Raw genomic sequence first — 18,596 nt, 5'->3', positions numbered from 1 at the left:
TTGGACAGACTGGAGAGCTGGGCAGAGAGGAACCTCATGAGGTTCAACAAGAATAAGTGTGGAGTCCTGCACCTGGGGAGGAAAAGCAACATGCACCAGTACAGGTTGGGAGCTGACCTTGGAGTCTTGGTGGACAACAAGTTATCCATGGGACAGCCGTGTGCCCTTGTGTCCAAGAAGGCCAATGGAATCCTGGGGTACATTAAGAGGAGTGTGTTCAGCAGGTTGAGGGAGGTTCTCTTCCCCCTCTACTGTGCCCTGGCGAGACCCCACCTGGAGTATTGTGTCCAGTTCTGGGCTCCCCAGTTCAAGAGGGACAGGGATTTACTTGAGAGAGTCTACAAGGGTGATTAAGGGACTGGAACACCTGTCTTATGAGGAAAGGCTGAGAGACCTGGGGCTGTTTAGTCTAGAGAAGACTGAGAGGGGATCTTATTAATGTATATAAATATCTGAAGGGGGCAGGTGTCAAGAAGGAGGGGCCAATCTATTTTCAGTCATGCCCTGTGACAGAACAAGGCGCAATGGATTCAAATTAGAGCACAGGAAGTTCCACCTCAACATGATTAAGAACTTCTTTACTGTAAGGATTACAGAGCACTGGAACAGGCTACCTAGAGAGGCTGTGGAGTTTCCTTCTCTGGAGACTTCAAGACCTGTCTGGATGTGTTTCTGTGTGTCCTGCCCTAGGTGTTCCTGCTCTGGCAGAGGGGTTGGACTTGACGATCTGCAGAGGTCTCTTCCAACCCCTAACGTTCTATGATTCTGTGACATAAACTCTCTGGTTTATGAGAGCCCCTTATAAAATTGTAGTTAGCACACTGATGCAGCCTCTGATGCTTGAGTTAATTCATATACAGCTGAACATACAGCTCAAGTGACTGCCTACATGTCTCTTAGTGTGCAGGATCTCTAAAATATGATGTGGGACAATGATTCTTTCCACTCAGGCATCCAGGTTGGAATCTTCCCTAGGAAAGTATCTCTGATCCAATCTGTCCATCCATCCTCCTCTCAAAAGGCTTTCTTCCATCCCCAGTCCAGAAAAGTGGCTTAAAAGCTACAAAGCAGCCTCTTTCAAGATTATTTTTTAGTTTTTCTTTATTATAGTTTAAACCTCTTGCAGTGAGAAAACAATGATATAAAGGTTGGAATTAGATTACTGCAGTTAGAAATTCCCAGGTGATATATTGCTTTTGTCCACTTTAACATCTACATAGTTTTAATGTTGACGAACAACTGTAGAAGAGCTCAGTTGAGAGTATGTTGCAATCATTAATCTGTTGTGCTTGGGCAAGCATTTTATCATGATTATCAGAAGATACTTGCATGAATACAGGCAAAGGTGACATTTGATCTAGCCTCTTCTCACTCAGGGGGTAACAGCTTTTCAGCTTACTCTCAGGGAAGGAAAAACAGCTGAGGAACCAGCTGGAATAATTCCAGTATTCAGCAGGGCCTGAAGCCAAGTAGGAAATTTTCCCTGGAGCAACATCTCTTCTGAACATTCAAGACTGGCTATAGTTTCAAGCCTTTCTGTGCAGCATCTCACACCCTCTTTTTGTCCTTTTTTTATTTCCTGAAACGTAGTAAGTTATTTTTAGTTGTAATACAATACCCAGTCTTGTGATACATGTCCTTATTTTTATTTGTAATATCTGACTTTTCTTGAGTTTTGAAGAATGTATCATGTCCCCATTTGTTTAAAAGGTCATCATGAAAGTAATACTAAGCTGGGATCATTACAGGAGATATTGTGTGTGACGAGTAGAAGTTATTTTTAACCACAAGACTGAAGAGCAGTCTCTTCTATCCTAGTCCCCTGAACGACTCATTTACATTTCAGATGAAATACAGATACTGTCTGTTACCAACTTTATTCACATTTGGGATGAAGCCTTCAATAGGTTGCTTTGGATGAATAAAAAGAGTGACAGGTTATTAAATACATGAAAAGTAATGTTTGTTCATCTCTGATTACACTGGGTTTCCAGAATATTATGTATTTGGCCTAATTGCATGCCATATATCAACTATTTTTAAAAAGCCTTTTTTTTTTTGTTATTTTGGCCCTTTAAATACAGGAAGAGACAGAAAAGCCTCAGTCTCAGAAGCCAAGAACTCTTGAATTCTGTGTTTAGCATCTCAGCTTCCCACTTGATGTGTTTTGATGTCAGAAAGAATCAATTTACCACTTGCAGAATAAGAACTTTAGTGAAATACCTTTTCTTCTCTCCTGGGATAGTGCCCTTTTTTTAGGTAATGTGGAAAAGTGAATTGCTTTATATGGCATCTTTTGAATGTTCTGTAAAAGTACCAGCTTTATGGCTAAAAACTATGTTTTTTTCTGTGATGATAGTAAAAAGTTGAGCTTTTACCTGTAGGAGAATAAATTCAGCTACTGGTAACAACAGCTGTAATGTTGATGGAAGCACTGAAAATTCCTCATCAGATCATGTTTGTGGTTTTGCGGCTGTCACAAGCATTTGCCTCTCAGATTTTTCAGGGAGCCCTGGCAAAGCAGAATCAATTGCTTGTCACAGCAGGGTTTCGGCAATGTCCTACTTTATTGCTTTTCAACAGTGGCATAAAACCTTCAAGGACTGATATGAAAATGATCAAGGTAATGCTGTAGAGAGAATCTTTCTGTCAAATGTGGATTTAAGAGAGCATACAAGGTGACAAGCCTAGACAAAGGCAGAAGTGGGGAAAAAGCATGCAAAGCCTGTGTGGGGCAGGCTGAGGAGGGATGTTGTGGGGCTCATGGAGCTTGGTCACCTTTTGCCTGTCAGTCCACTGATGAGGACGTTGCTCTGCAGCTCTTCCAGCTTGGAAGAGCCTCTACAGCTGTGTCAGAGGTGTGTTAATGGTGTTGGCTGAAATAATTAAATAGTGCAGGACAAGAGATAAGAAGGAAATTGGAGTGTTCTGTTTGCATGAGGTTATCAAAGATGTGATTGCTCACTGGCAGCATAGTTCTGCCAGTTGCAGAACATGTGAACTGACAAACTGGGAGAAGAGTGGCTTGTCAGATGCATGGCTGTGCATCTAGTTGTTTGGTTATAATCCATACGTATGTGAGAGAAAGTGGGTATGTGGAAGGCAGTATGTTTTAGGTCAAAGGGTGGTTGTAAAGAGCTTCAGTACCATACATACAATCAGAAAAGGAATCACAGAATCATCATGATTGAAAAAGGCTTCTAAGATCACTGAGTCCAACTGTGAACCCAGATAAAACCACCATGCCCACTAGAGCATGTCCTGAAGTGTCAGGTGCTTTTTGAATACCTGCAGGGCTGGTGACTCCACCACCTCCCTGGACAGCCTGTTCCATTGCCTGACCATTCTCCAGGTAATGAAATTCTTCCTAATATCTAGTCTAAACCTCCTGTGGTGCAACTTCAAGACATTGCCTCTAGCCCTATCGTTATTCACTTGGGAGAAGAGGCAAACGCCCGCCTCACGACAACCGCTTTCCAGGAAGAGCGTGTTTTATCCACAGCAATACCTGACTTGTTGTCTGGAGCAAGAAATAAGGTACCTCTTGCTGAATCAGGATGCCTAGAGGTGAGGTTCTCCTCTTCTGTGTGTCCTGTGCAGGAGGCAGGCGATGTGCTGCCCCACTTGAGTGCCACGAAGGAGCGTTGTGCCCGGTGTTTGCTGTCGGCTGTGCTGAGACCTGCTGCTGCTTGGCATGGTGGGGAACGGGCCTCGGGGCACGGCAGAGAGCAACGTGGCAGGGGGGTGATGGAGAACCTGGTGTTGGTGTCTTCTAGCAGAGGAAATCTTAAGTGGGATTTACAGCAACAGGTGCTCAGTCTAAAGATAACGACAGTGGGAAAAGAGTACACATTTCTAGAGCTGCTTTCTCTGCCTCTCTCTAAGTGTTACCAGCGCTGATCAGTTCTCACTGCTGGTGGAGAGAGCTGTGGAGAGTTAGTGAAATGCTCTGAAGGTGAGCCGTAACATCTCAACAACCCACAGGTTATCCTACCTGGTTTTGGCTGAAGGTCTCTGTCACAGGATCCAGGATATGACATTGACACCTAAAATAATGACACAAATTAATAATTCCAGTATAGTCTTGGTGAGCATAAGGATAATATCCAGTCATTACATAGTATGAAAACACTGAATTTGTTTATCTGCTGTCATATGATGCTGGACAGCGATGATAACAAGCAGAAATAACCACATACATGGGATAATACACACAGTTTTGCAGTGCAGTCCAGACCCACTGCTCCTGTCAGATCCATCAGAGTCTTAACTTCAAGTGTACTTTATGAATATAATCTTCATGTAGATGCATTTTCTTTTTTTAGCAGCTGCAAAAAAAAGTCTAAATGAATATGCAAATTAGTTTGTGTTATGTGGTCCCCAGAAGCTGGGCATAGATATATGACATATATATATAGCCATCTGTACTTGGTTGGAGCTTCACAACTGTAAATAGTAGCTAGAGATTTCTTTCCTTTCAAGGATAGGGAACGGATTCAGAGAGAAGCAAAATAAGAAACTGCCAGGCAATGTACAATTTTGCTTTCAGTGCAGTTGCTTTGCTAGAAGTGGCCTCTTTTTTTGAAGTGGAAAGGATGGAGGAAATTAACACAGGTGTATGCTTACAAGGAACAAATTAAAGTAACAACAGGGAGACACCTTCTTTAAATGTGGAAAAACTGATTATGTAAATGGTATTTGGATCATGCAGTTTGTTCCCCCATACCAGCACTTCAAAGAGATCCACCAGCACTGCAGCATAAATGGGATGAAGCAGGCACATCCTCAGATCTTTCTCCACTTACTGTCCCCCACTTTAGTGTTTCCAAATGTTCATTTGAGTACTTCTGAATCCTTTTTTACATCACTGAACTAACCTAAATCCAATTCAGGAGCTATCAGCAAAATAACGTAGCAGATATAAATCTGGAAACATCCTAATAGTTATGCTAGTGTGAAATCAATGTAATGGAGACTGAAATAAGATTTTGCATGTCTTTCAGTTGTGTTTGGTTAGTTAATTTACCCATGTGAAAGAACTAATGCTTAACAAAAGGTCTTGCTGTTTGTTCTGCCTTACCTAACTAACACTGGCTGAATTGCTGCAGAAGTGGCAGTGTCTGGTGCAGGAGGAAAGTGGCTGATGTTCCAGATGCCAATCTAAGCGTATATTTGTAGTTCGTAGCACAGTGTTTCCAAAGCTCTAGATCAGGATTTTTAAGCATTCCTGCCTGATTGCTTCATCTGGTGACAGTAAAAGCAGCTCTAGGAACCTGAGAGTATTTATGAGCCATCTGCTATTTGGGAGCCCTTGTTCTGGATTTGTCAGGAGTTTAGCAGATGGAAAACTAAAATGCAACACTCATATTTTGATTTCATAGTCATCGTCTCATTAGGGGAATCCCTCTGACCCTTGTTCTGTGCTACTTATAAATAAAGTATATGGCATCTCTTTTAAAAGAAAAAATAGTTTAAAAATAGTATCAGGAAAAGTAAACCTATCAGAGCTTTCAGTAATTCTAAAGTAACTAGCCATCTGAAACACCAGCCATTCTGTGTAATACAGAATTTTGCACTGTGTGCGGAAGTGTCAAATGTGGGATATTGCACTTCCCAAATTTCCCAGTTGTGATTGCTACTCCCTCTGTGACTACAAGCATGATCCTCCCGTCTTCTTGACCCAGTTCATTACAGCCTTTTACAGGGTCAACTGCATATTTCCATATTCAAAATATCTGCCTATCTGATAACATCTAGATAGTTTCTAGATACCTGAATATGAAGAGTTGTCAAAAAGTCAAAGATATCCTCTGTCTAATGCTAGGCATTGTTAAAATTAACAAGCTTCTTTCTCTTCCTTGGTGGGAAATTCTATTCTATTTTCCCCCTTAGGAGGTAGGAAAACTTTCCTGGTTCCCCTTATCATAGCCACTGTTGCATGAACTGATGTCAAAAGTTGAGGCTTTGCAATTGTCCTTTAGCTAGTAGATGCTATTCAAAGCCTCTCATAATGGAGGGGCCTTTTGGTTTACAGTTTTGAAGTAAAAGCTACATGCTGACGTCATAGAATTGAGCAGAATTCCTAAGTCAAACACAGGTTCTAAAGATCATCACAAATGAGCCATTAAATGCTAACAAATCAACACAGATATGTGTTTATTTTAGGAAAAAAAATGCCTAGAGAACAGACGGAAAAGATATTGGATGAGGACCAGATATGGTTGGTTTCTTCTTTTACTGTTTCTAGGCTTGTCCTCTGTAGCTGCTGCCTTCTAGAGTGCAGTTACCTCTGTGTGAGCAGCACACACACTTTATTATAATGTAACATGTTTTATGTGTGATAACTCTTATCTGCACATCCATTTAATTATTTTACCTATTGATAAAAAATACAAAATCTAACTGCTCAAAAAATTCTTTGTATTATGTGAGGTATTCGAGATTTGTATTTTATCAGGACAGGTGGTATTTTCTTATAGATAACTCGATCAGTAAAGAAAAACGGGACTGTCATGGAATGATTTCTTTAAGAACCACATTTTATCTTCAAAAGTGCACAGAGAAAGCAACCAAAAGCTGCCAAGATGTCTGAAGGTTAAACAATTATTCTGCCTGAAATTTCTGGCTGATTTTAAACACCAGCTTTTAGACAAAAACAGATCTGAAGATATAGTTTGAAGCTGATCTATCTATCTATCTATCTATCTATCTATCTATCTATCTATCTATCTATCTATCTATTTATTTAGAAAAGAGGTTTTCCTGGGCACTTCCACAAGGATTTTGTGCATTCAGAAACTTGAATTGTTTGGAGAAATTTTATGGGTCATCGCTTTACCTGAATTTATGTTTGCTCTTTCTTAAAACTGGCATTGAATCTCTTCTAAGACGGTAACCTACCCCTCTCCCAAACCTCAAACCACTAAGGACTGAGTTCCTTTTTAACAAAAGACCAGTGTAAAATATGACTGATTTTGAAGTAGTCATTCTACTTTGTATTTCAATTTATGTTTCATAAACACTGATGGCCAGACACCAAGTGTGTTTAGACTGATACACTGTTGTAGCTTTGTTGAGTGAATGCCATGCTGAAAGATGCTGTACTGAAAATGAAAGTCATTATTGTCTTGAAAACAGGATCAGTGAAAGAAGTTACACCAGCAGCAAACATTTATGAGAGACAGGAATCTTTTCATTCACCATGGGCAGCTGCAGTCCAGACAGCAAAATAAACAGAGAGATCTGTGTTGGCATTTGGTGTGTTCCTGAATGACTGTTCCTACTATATATTGATTTAAATCTAGAGGACACTGAGAAAGGAAAAAAACAACTGAGACTGCTGAGAAAGCTGTTTTACAGCTCATTATGAATTAATCAGTAACATAATTTTATTTCTACCTGAGTGATTGATAATTGCTAATTTTTCCCCCCAAACTCTCATACTATCAATATGCACACATCTTATGCCTATGCTCTTCTTCTGGCCAACTATTGCTGTTTCTCAGCTTGTTCAAGTTTAGGGGTACTCAGCATGACTTTTAATATCTGTATAAAGAGTAAAAATATGACTTGGATATAGGGCTTTTCAAAAAACAAAAATGAGCTAAGCAGAGTTTAATATTTTAAAATATGGTCTGAATGTTATTTTCTCATGTATAAACAGCTCCTGAAGTGGCTAGGGTATGTTTCACAGTTGGGAATGAATTTGGTCTCTGCAGTTGCCGATAGGTGAGTAATGGATTCATGAGATAAACCATTATTATAAATATGTTGCCTGTAAAGCTGTCTGGGAGCCTTCAGCAAAGCACTAGATCTTCCTGTTCTCTTAGGAAAGCCTGTAAAAGACATTTCTCATTTCAACACAATTATTGTCTTGCAAAATATGGCTTCTAAAGAGAATAACCTCATGAAATGTTACATGTATATTAATGGTTCATTGATTAATTTGCAGGCTAACCTAAGGGATAGGAGAAAACCTTCTTTTCCCTTCTGTTGAGCAAATAATCTTAAAATAATATAGACTACCTAGCAGTAAAGAATCTTTTTTTTTTTTTTTCCTGATTGTGTAAATGTGAATTGGGCAAAGAACTGAGCTTTGATATATTTTTTTACTCAGAAGAAAACTGATCTATGTGTTACAGATTTTTGTTACCTATTTTTTGTTGATGTTGAAAAACAAGTGCTACGTGGCATCAACCCTGCTGAATAACATTGTGACCAGAACTGGCTTTAATAGTGGAAGAAGTGTAGTACACGTTAGTACTGTTTTTATCCTGTGGTTATTGTTGCTTAATTGTGTTGAAAGTTGAGTTTTTAGTTTTTTCCAGACTAGGGTGGAATAATCGGTACTCTCGATGGACAGCTGTCTTTTGTATGTGAGGGGAGGACTAGTTTATAACTGCTGCTTTTAATGCTGACAAGAACTTAAGTAGGAGGTTTCATATGACTAAACCTAGGCAAGTTGATGTTATATTTTCTGTATGGTCTGCAAGGTACTTAAAAATAATGTGCTGCATAATACTCCTGTTTTTTTATAACTGTAACTACTAGATGAAAAATCTCCATTGCTTAAATGTTCATTACATTTCAAGCGTCTACAGAGTAGACATGTCACCATTGCACCATTGCTTAACAGTTTCTTAAATGGTCTTGTTGCTTTTCTTGAGCAAGAAGGTGGCTTCAGAGAAAGAGAGCGAGTCAGAGAAAGCAAGCCAGCCTTTGTATCATTTAAGCCTGAGGGACTGTATCTGATTTACTCTGTGGTGCACCTTGTAGACCTGATACCCGTGGTTGAATCCTGGCCAAATGGAATGTTTTGACGAGACCTGGGCGCATATCATTCTTTCCACATTGCCATTTTGTTTGGAAGGAATTCCACATGTGGGGCACTGGGGAGGCTGCAGGTTGCTCTACTGGGAGCAATGGGTTTATCTCCCTGGGTAGGGTGTGAAGGCTCTGGGTGCACATCTTTTCCACTCAGCATGGTGATTTTCATACGAGCGTATGTTGTATGTCCAGTAGCTGTTTTTCCATGTGGGCTGCTTGAGCTCTGTCTTCAGAGTTCATATGGTAAGCTGAGAAGTCACTTTCAGAAGAAGCAAATACTGTCTTTCTTCCGTAGAAGACTGGAAGGGGGAAAACCCCTCATATTTTGGAATATTCTCAATGTTGGGGAGAAAGATGAAAGACAAACGGAAAAAAGGTGTGGGATTTTTTAAAGGTAAATAAATAAAGGAAGTAAAAGGTAAATTTAGAAAGATGAGACAGTGTATGTATTTTTAATTTTTTTGTATTTTAAGATTCTCAGCAAAGCAGCCACAGACTCTAGCATCAAACAATCCTAGCTTCCACCTAAGACAATACTTCTGGCCGTGGTAACTGCAGAAAGAGAGCTAAGACAAAAGAGGGAAAAGTAATCTTTTTCTGTCTGAAGCAAAGCCAATCTGACAATTTTGTTTGGTTGGTCTTTTTGTTTTCTGGTAGGTGTTTTGTTTTTGTTGTTTGTGTTTGGTGTTGGTTTTTTTTTGTTGTTTTTGTTTTTTTAAGGGAGTGTTTTCTCTGCTTGGGTTTCACTGCAGTACAGCAATAAAAGATAAAGATTATCTTTGGTTTGGCAGCAAAAAGATTTGTGTGACAGTGCTGAGCCTGAAGATGCAAGGACGCTTCAATAACCTCGAGAAAGGACACTTTGGGAAGTAATCAGGATGTGCAAAAAGAGCATGGTCTTTTGATAAGAAAAAACACTCACCCAAACTCCTCAACAAATGGGACTATTTTCCCTTCTAAATCAAGTTTCATCCTCTTCCAGAGGTCTTTTTTCAAAATATAGGCTTGCTAAGCATACTAGTAGAACTCCACTTCCACAGAAGGAAAATTGTTAGTTAGATGGATGAAAATCCCTACTGAATTCCATGCCCTGTGAATGAGCAACTATACCCTGCCAGTACATTGTTCATACTTTTCCCACCTTTCATAAACCAGTACAAAACATAAAGGATTACATCAAAAAGAGAAGATGGTGGCATGCAGTATGTTTAACCAAACTCCACAGTAGTTAGTGATTTGTCTTGACTTCACAAGTAAATCAACACACCATTTTTCTTTATTGCCATAAGCTGTGGGTTAAACATTTTCTCAGGAGTGGAAATAAGAGGAATGTTTGCATTGGAATGAAATTGTTCTTGACAGAGATTAATAGGGGGCTTCGTGGCAGAATTAGCAACTCTGGATTCTGGATCTTAATTCCCTATTTTTGGAAGACAGATATGGAACACAATCTGAAAAGGAAGCATCAATAGAATTTTACATCACTTTAACAGTTTTTTTGATGAAAATTACAGGAACATTTCATTATCATGTGCATCACGAGTTAAAATCACTGTTGCAGAAGAGCATTTATACTGAAGTAGTAAATGGACACATATTTTAGTATAGGTCTACTGCGACACCTTGATAATTGTGTGCATTTCACCAGTCTTGCACAGCTTGCTTCTTCTCGCTTATCGGTGTTAGCAGGCAGCTGTGCTGGCATCGATAATGCAGGCCTTCTTGGAGGCAGTGTAAATAAGGAACAGAATCAGATCATCCAGAGGATCCTTTTCACTCCAGTGAGTAGTGTGTCTTCTTTTGACAGCACAGATGCCCTAGGATATTCTTGCTCTCACAAGAGTATTTGCCTGAAAAGGCCATTTTTGAGAGACTGTCCCCTAGCTTTCCTTGCATACGTTACTGTGGGGACATGCTATGGAAGAGGACTGAGGGCTCAGGGAAGGGAATTTTATACCACTGCTGCCAAAATGTAAATACTCTGCTGAATTGGCAGCATTTGGGAAGCTGCTGCTCAGATTTCCCCTAGGGAATGAAGATGATCACATTCAAGAAGGTGGAGCGATGACCCTCAAGACCCTTTTTATCCCCACTTCTCTGTTCATTCTTCAAGGCTCTTTATCTCCCCAGGCATATAGTCTTAAGGTTTGTATGGAAGGGCTCTCTTCTGCACAACTCCAACCACAGCTTTTAATAGTGCTTCTGTATGATTTAGGCTTGCCAGCTTTTTTGAACAGTGTGTCAGAGAGAAGACAAAATAGACTAGAAATGCTGTAGCAGTGTCTTCTTGTTCCTGTTCTCATTTTTATCTGGGAGCAATTAGTGAAGGGGGTCCTAGAGAAAGACAAGAAAGAGAAAACAATGTTTGGATTTTGTTAAGCAGTAAAATCACCCAATTCGAGACCAAATTTCTGACTGCTAGGACACTGTAACACCTGTCTTAAGTAAACCTTTGAAGAAGTAAATTACTGTAAATTATTTAAATAAGAACAGGGAAGAAACCATATTATGTGCTGCTGGTAACAAATCTTACTATGATGTGACACTTCTCTGGAAGTACTTTTAATTGTGCTAAGTGAGCTGGTGTTCTAAGAACACTATCTTTGTTTATCCTTGCTCCACAAATCTAAAACTAAAGAAAGAAGGAATATGACAAAAGGATTGAGAAGACTGTAAAGGAGAGAATGCTGAAGAGGTATTTTACTAAAATTCCTGCTTTTCCAGCATTCCTTCCTTACATGAATTCTTCAGAGATGAATGCTTATTTTTCTTCAAGTGTAGAGAGTGTGAAGTGAAAATTTATTGATTAAAGTACAAATCTTAACTGATTTCCAAGTTCTTATAAAAAAGTTAGATTTCATAGAGGAAAAATAAAAGAAAAATCCCTTTAATAAAAGCAGAATCTGTGTTTGAAGCTTTTGTTTGACATATAGGCTAGCATTTCAAGAGAATAAGAGTACTGAACAGAGATGTGAGTCCAGATTTAAAGTTGGCAGAATAAATCAAAAAGCTATTTACTATCTCCATTAAAATATAGTGACCATTGATTTACACATTTAATAAAAGGAAAATAACTAACACATCAATTCGTAGCTAAGCAAACAGCCTTAAATCTGAGACCATTTTCTGGCGGTACATTAATTACTATTTTTCCATAACCTCCCCAGAGGATGGAATTAATGACACATCAGGAGGTGTGAAGTGTTTTATTTCTAAGTTCTGTGGACCTACTTATTTCTCTAAGAGAAGTGCTTAAAGCAGTAGATAAGATTTTCTCCAAGGGAAGCCTTTAAAGGAACAATGGCATTTAAAAAAAACAACAAACTTTGAAATTATTTTTTTATTTTATTATGGATGTAATCAAACAGACTTAGTTTTGTAAACAATGGCATTTTTATTTGGAATTTCATTTCCTTATTTACTAAGATAAAAGGAAAATTTGAAAGTCAGTTTGACCTTTGCTGGTTTGGATGCCTCATTTCAGAGTTTCTGAACAAACAAGGTCACATTGATAGAGTATTTCACCTTCAAAAGTCAAAGAGATTTCTTTTAAGTTTGAGTCTACACCATTAATGGACACTTGTAAGAATTACCAAGCAACATGAATGAGACATTTGGCTTTGCCACTGTGGCATATATATTCAGCTAACCTTTGCTTTGCTTAGCAAAGCTTAAATTAGCTTTACTTAGTATTTTCTTAACATTGATGTACTAGTTGTGTGTATTTCTGCTCTGTAAATCTGCAGTACAGGCTTTCCAACACAGAATTACTCATCTGGGAGCAAGACGAGCTCAGAAGATCCAGCAGGAGGAGCTTTGTGTTATGAATGAGAAACAAATACATCCAGAGCCAGGGAAGCTCCATGGGTGCAGTTTGGGTGCAGAGGTCTGCCTGCCCAGAGCTCATGCATTTTCTGCAATACAAGTCACTGAAAACTGGGGAAGTGGAATGTTCCAAAGTACTGTTTTTCAATATTTGTTATTTTATTAAGTAGTGCTATGAATGCATAGTGGTATTTATTACCTTTTTCTAGCCTCAAAATTAAATTATTATCACTACATATTTTCCATTTCTGGCCTTGATGAAAGGCTTTGTGTCATGTTTACAATGCCTTTTCACTCTGCTAGTGCATGCAGAGGTCTCTGTGTTGCAGCATATTTAAAAGAGTAGGCGTTTTTTTTTGTCATAAACAATATTGTGCCTATGCTGACAGCTGTATAACTGGGACAGATTTGTGTGGGAAAGTGCTCAAGAACATTTAACCGGCTTACTTAGAAATAAATTCAAACATTAGCAGAGCTATAGACACTTCTAAATACGTATTTGCACATGTAATTATTTATAAATGAGAACAATTAGGTATAAATGATGTCAGAAGACTTTTTTTTTTCTTTTTTTCTTTTTTTTCCAAGCAGCAAGCTAACAATAGCCAAAACTGAGAAGATACAGCATGTAACAGAGCAGTCTGGGGAAGTGTATGGAACGTACATGGAGGGGGTGAGGGTTGCAGAGTGCACTGTGCTGGTCACTGCAGGGTCCAGGCAGCTCTGAAAACAGTGTGAGCACCTTCTCCATGGTGAGCCAGCCCCAGCAGCATGCAGCACCTCTGGAGTGGCAGGTGCTGCCGGGGGGAGAGACGGGCAGTAAGATGTTTTTGGGGAGACACTGGCAGGGAGAAGCTCTCAGTGAGACACACAGCTGGAGGTGTCCTCCTGGAAGGAGGCATTCCATCCAAAATGGTCACCCTTCTGAAGAGACCGTGGATGTGGGTGACCTATGCTGGGGCATAGACAACTCCAAGGGACAGTGGCTGTGGGTGGCCCACACTGGGGCAGTGCTGGCTTAGTTGTTGTTGGTGTTTTTGTCCTCCAATAACCAAAGCAGTGATCACAATTTGGCTTTAGCTGGCAGTGAATTAAGTAAAAATCTCACCAGTCCAAAACCATTTTGCCTGCAACAAAAAGTTACAGAGGAGAGCTTATAAACTTAGGTAGCTCAGGTCCAGCATGCTGATATTAAAAGCAGGTACCTTTCTCTTTGCATTTATTGTGTCACAATCTGGTAACACTACAGCTACTTCCCAGTTATCATCTCCCTCTTTCCTTTTCTGCAAATTATTTCAGTTTCTTGGCTTCAGTCTCTGGGTTTTCCCTTTGTTTTTAAGACAGAGTTCACTGTTCCTAGTATCCACTTGTGTGCTGCTGCTAGTCATCAAAGCCTTCAGTTTGCCCCAAATCCAAACCAAACAGTGAGTGGAAAAGGCAAAGACTTGGTGCCATCATGGAGGATTGGCAGCACCTGGGAAGAAGGATACTTGGCTCCTTTGGAGGCTTGGGATTTTGTCTGTCTCTGTAATTATTTTTGATCACATCAGCGGGCATTTGGGAATAGAGGGTAGTGCATTTGGGAACAGAGAGTAGCGTTTTTACACCGAACAGCATATTCCCTCATACTTTTACACTGAAAATGCAGTGACATTAGACATAGAATATCATATTCAAGCTAAAAATAGATATTTAGCTTTCTTTCAAAAGGGAGATTCCTGATTATTTATTACTGCTCAGAAGCTGTTTCTATCCCTAGCAGGATTGAATGTATTGAACCTTTGAACTGGGACAGTAGATACTGATAACCCATCTCAGGTAGCTGTGTAAGAGCTGTAAAACCTATCAGTTCTCTGCCTAAAATTTCCACTTGTGATAACATGTACAGAGCTCTGTCAAATATCTTTAAGCTATGTTTCTGTAAAGCATGTGGAATATTGCAAGACAGATTAAATAATTTGTAATTATTAGTTACCTAACATTATTAGAGTATATTATTAGTACTGCAGAGGTCGCCTCAATCAAGGTGGAGGACTGAAAGCATTTCCAGCTCTGTGGGCTGCCTGTCACGTTAGAAATGGTACTGATGTTCCTCAGTGTCTGGGCAGCTCATCACTGACTCTTTGGGTTAGGCAAAGCTTGAGTGTTTGGTTCAGTAAGCATTTCCAAACTGAAATGGGAAGAAGTGTGAGGAGAGACAATAGAAAATAAAGCATACTGAAAACCATTGGTTATGCAGAAAATGATGTACTGTTTCATTTGTTTCAGTGCCTAACCCTAAGTAAGTGAATAAGTCTTTGGGCCTAAGGTAAAAGTGGGAGAGAAAGAGAAGTGGATTTAAGAAAAAAACACCACACTCTATTGCAGAATAAATGCTTTCTTGATAAGATTATGGCTATCTAATGCATGCTGTGATTTATCATTAATTTTAGACATATTAGCATAATTTTCTTCCATCTGATAACATTTTAACTTAAAGTTTTGACCTCTACTCCTCTACTTATTTACATTCTGAAGTTCTGGGGAGTTGTGCCTCTCCTAGCTTAAATTTCATCTTATTTATGATTTCTCCAAGATTTTTTTTTAGCTATTGCCCAGCTACCAAAATGAGTTGAAAGAGCACACTAAAATATGCAAAGTAAAAAAAAAATAAATTAAAATGAACAAGTGTACAAGTTTTAGTTTGACTGCCTGAATCCAAATCTGTTCCTGATTTATCAAACTTGATTCTGGTCTCATATTATTGTCAATCAAAAATAGCACCCCTGCTACTATTGAGCTTAGTATAGCAAGGTAAGAGAGAACTGAGTTAAGCCTGTACTTTTCCCTTCCCTAGGAAGATTTTCAGTTCTGCTGTTTGTATAAAAGTAAATTGTGGAATAAAAAGCATTAGTGTTTCATGAACAGTGGCAAGTATAGTATCTAAAATGTCTTGGCTGTTGTTTTGAGATGGTGTGCTCCAGAGGGTATAGTTTTTGTATCTTTACAGAAAAAAAAAAATAAAAAAAAATTAAACACATAAAGAGGAAGAAAATTGCTGAGAAAGAAGTACATTGTTGCTGTAATGTTACATGACAACAGGGAAAAGTTGATTTATTCCAGTAACATTCATAGGTGTAAAAGGAATCAGCAAATTTAATCCTTGAAGCCATGAATCTTTAGGACACAATGTGAGGGAAAATCCATGCACACATCTGTAGTAATATCACATTGTACTGTTAAGCTTTGGTTCCAGGAGCCAGGTGGTTTTTCCTACTCTGTGAATTTGTGTGTTGGGGTATGGGGTACAGAACATATTATCTCATATGAAGATGTAAAGGAAAATGCCTGGATCTGGAAAAGAAGCATTTGCATGGCTTTTGTGTACACTCAAAATGTCTCAGGAATAAAAATTATTATGTCTGTGGTTAAAAGACTGTTATAATTGTAATAATGACAATTTCACCTAGAAATAGATGAGGGGATACATAAATTATCTTTTTATACAATTCAGTGCAGTCATGACAAATATTGCCTGCCTTGCAAATGTAGTTAGCTGTCTCTTGTGAGAGCTGTTTTTAAGAGAAGCAATGATTGTAGAAGGTGCCACTGAAAGCCCCACATTTTATAGTGATCTCTTTTTAAGTTTAATCCTGCCATCTTCAATTCATACTTTTTTCTGTCCATTTGTAGCTAGAACTTTCACTAAACTATTCTTTTAGGAAAAAGCTGATTGCAGTGGTGGACTGGGTGCAGAATAATGCTGAGATTTGTCCTTTAGTACTGCGAAGTGTAGAAAATTTCATCTCTGAGCTGTGGAGTTCTGTTTCAGATTTCTCCTGTCATATTGATGAACTAATTACAGTGTCTGTAAGATGTGCGTAAGATGTTTTAATGGGAGTTCAGAAGTACTTTTATGAATGTTTAGAAGTATGAGTATAGGAGGTCTGAAGTCTTGTGATACCTGATTTTTTGCTCTGTGTTTCACCTTCTTGCTAAGAACTGACACTCTTTCAGATTCTGTTAGGGTATACTGACATACATTGGCTTATTTCAAGCATTGAGGGTAATGATATTTATCTAACCTGCCTGTGACTCCTGCAAGCTTACTGATTGCTAAATCATGCTCCTGACATAGTTATGCTGCATTGTAAAATAGTAGCATCTGTAAAATCTGGAGGTACACAACTATCAACAGACTTGAGCATCCAGTGTATTAAAATTAGTTGTTCTGTCACCCACTTGGCATTTTGGTGCAGCTGTATTGCTTTCATTCACATCCTTAGCATGAATGGAAAAAAAACACCAGATGTGAATTGATTCCTGATTCAAGGGAATAGATTAAATAAACTGAACAATCTTCATAGAAGATTCAAGCTTGCTGGAAGACTGTTGAATCATGTGTTTCTAAAGTCATTGATCTGTGTGTATCATCAGAAGACATCTCTTCACAGAATCACCGAATCTTAGGGGTTGGAAGGGACCTCGAAAGATCATCTAGTCCAACCCCCCTGCCAGGCAGGGTTTCTGCTGATCCAGTTTTCAAACATTTTATCTACCTTAATACTTATGTGTGATTCAGTATTCATGATTAAGGATTACCACTTTGGCAGGGATAGTATTTGCCAACTACCTACCCATCACCCATACCACAATCCAGGTTAAAATAATTGTAAAAAACCTGATGTGTTTAGAAGACAGGAAAACAGAAAGCTACACAGTTGCAAATGCTTTTGAAGTGGGATACAGCGCATAAAGGATGTCCACACTTAGGTATAGTTACCCTTAGATCAACTCCAAAGCTTCTCTCATTCTGCCTGGTTGTTTGCAGCATTCATCTAATCATGTGTCTGGGCAGCATGTTCTCTAGCACAGGAAAACTGTTCTTACGCAAACTCTACATTTTTATTAATGGAACAGAAATTTGATCTGGACATGCACATTTCCTTTACACCCAATCTGGCCTGTGGTTTTTTTTTTCAGATTCACATCATCATCTTCTCTTTTCTTGCCTGGATAAAGCCATTCCTACCTGATGTCAGAGACAGTTATTAACTCCCCTCTCTCTGGACTGTAGAAAGACCTTGTGCTGTGTTAAATTATTAGCGAACAAACTGCCAGCCAAATGTGAGGTGAAAAACTCTCCTTCACTGGCCAGGGCAGTGTTCGTGCTCCATGTAGAGTCTTTTCAGTCTTTGACTCTTTCATTGAATGTTAGAGCTGTAGCTTGTCAGTTTTTCTCTATCCAGTCATTTCAGTGGAATTAATACCTGTGGCTTACTGGTTCAGATTAGACACTGTGGCAATCAGTCACTTTGCTATGGCTGACTTTTAGCCTGGCAATGCCTTAGTGGGAGGCTACTGGGTAGAAGTAAAACATTTCCCCCCGCCCTGAATGAAGCTTTCTTTGTGCTGGGTGTTGTAAGGTTCCTCTGAACCACTTATCAGGCAGATGAATTCAGTCAAGGAGAAGGAATAAGGCATCTTAGTTTGGATAAGAACATAGATTTGTTGATGATGGTAATGTGTTAGACCTCTGGATAGGCTGTGTGTGGAAGAAATGCAGGATGCAGAACCTGTGTTTACTTTAAAGTTTAGTGTATTTCTCTGGCTTATTTAAACATAAAATCATAAAGTCATAGAATGTATTGGGTTGGAACGGACCTCTAAAGGTCACCTAGTCCAACCCCCCTACAATAAGCAGGCACACCTCACACTAGAACAGATTGCTCAGAGCCCCATCAAACCTGACCCTGAACGTCTCCAGGGATGGAGCCTCCACCACCTCTCTAGGCAACCTGTTCTAGTGATCCACCACCTTCATATTGCAGAACTTTTTTTCTAATGTCCAACCTAAATCTACACTTTTCTAGCTTCAAATCATTACCCCTTGTCCTACTGTAACACGCCCTTGTGAACCGCTCTTCCCCAGCCTTCATATAGGCCCCTTTCAGGTATTGGAAGGT

The 18,596-nt window shown here is 39.2% G+C and overlaps 1 protein-coding gene across 2 annotated transcripts in view; it reads left to right on the top strand.

Annotated features, from left to right (window-relative positions):
• Window positions 1-18,596, top strand: part of ADCY2 (adenylate cyclase 2) — a 230,638-nt gene that overhangs the window by 35,711 nt on the left and 176,331 nt on the right. The window lies entirely within an intron of this gene.

Source organism: Apus apus, chromosome 2, assembly GCF_020740795.1.
Source record: "Apus apus isolate bApuApu2 chromosome 2, bApuApu2.pri.cur, whole genome shotgun sequence".
Classification (NCBI taxonomy): domain Eukaryota; kingdom Metazoa; phylum Chordata; class Aves; order Apodiformes; family Apodidae; genus Apus; species Apus apus.
This window is presented reverse-complemented; position numbering and strand designations above follow the sequence as displayed.